Raw genomic sequence first — 1,073 nt, 5'->3', positions numbered from 1 at the left:
TCGTAATTTTTATAGCTAAACGAAAGTATCTTTGGTATCATTTTCCCAACTGGCGCATTGTTTCTTGTTGCACTTCAGGGGTTGTCTTGCAATGTGCCTTCTTAGATGCTGTCGAATCAAACCAACGTGGGACTACAGTGATTGGATGTCGTGCAGGCAGCGTGCGTGCTCTCTGCATGCATACAGGTGGTGCACATTTTTTTCACAGATGCAGATACACTGAGAGCGGCGCGGCCGTCTGAACATTTTTTTTCCCCAAGGTTTTCATGGGAAGTAGCAAGTCTTCTCGAGTCAAAAGGCGCAAGTCCAAGTGAAGTCATGAGTCACTGATGTTAAAGTCCAAGTCGAGTTGCAAGTCTTTGTACATTTTGTCGAGTCGAGTCTGAAGTCATCAAATTCATGACTCGAGTCTGACTCGAGTCCAAGTCACATGACTCGAGTCCACACCTCTGCTATAGGTAGTGAAGAAAACCCAAATGCTTACAGCACCTGGTATTCCAAGGCATTCTCCCAACCAAGTACTAACCAGTCCCAAACCTGGGTAGTTTCCGAGGTCAAACGAGATCGGGCATAGCCAAGATGGTATGGCTGTAAGAGAGGTATAAGGCAAAGAGTGGGCTATTTAAAGACCAGCCATCCTAATGGCCAAGGCATTATGTAAGTAGAAAATAAAACCCAAAAGCTTATAGTACCAGGTATTGGTCTCAGAATCGAAGTACTAACCTGGCCCAAACCTGCTTAGCTTCTGAACTGAGATGACATCGGGCATAGCCAGGATGCTATGGCCGTCAACAAAGGCCGTTGCCAAGAGCTGTTTCAAGCCAACCTAATTTCCACAGCATGTATGTACATGATTGTGTTTTTGAGAAAACAATGTTTATGCGTGGTTAGTGTAAAATGAAAAATTGTAAATCACTTGAAAAAGGCCATAAAACACATGCAGAACATTGGTTCCCGGGACTTTTGAGGACTGGATATTGTAGCATTTAATTTTTCTTTCTAAATTATGTATAAATCATCTTGTTTACTCACTCAAAAAAACAATATATTGATTTAAATTTTCTAAGACACTT

General features: G+C 42.1%; 1 pseudogene; it reads right to left on the bottom strand.

Annotated features, from left to right (window-relative positions):
- Positions 1 to 477: 477 nt before the first annotated feature.
- Positions 478 to 596, bottom strand: LOC132154188 (5S ribosomal RNA; annotated as a pseudogene).
- Between the last annotated feature and the right edge of the window lie 477 nt (positions 597 to 1,073).

This window comes from Carassius carassius, chromosome 1 (genome assembly GCF_963082965.1).
Source record: "Carassius carassius chromosome 1, fCarCar2.1, whole genome shotgun sequence".
Classification (NCBI taxonomy): domain Eukaryota; kingdom Metazoa; phylum Chordata; class Actinopteri; order Cypriniformes; family Cyprinidae; genus Carassius; species Carassius carassius.
The sequence above is the reverse complement of the archived record's forward strand: the minus strand, read 5'-3'. Positions and strand labels throughout refer to the sequence as shown.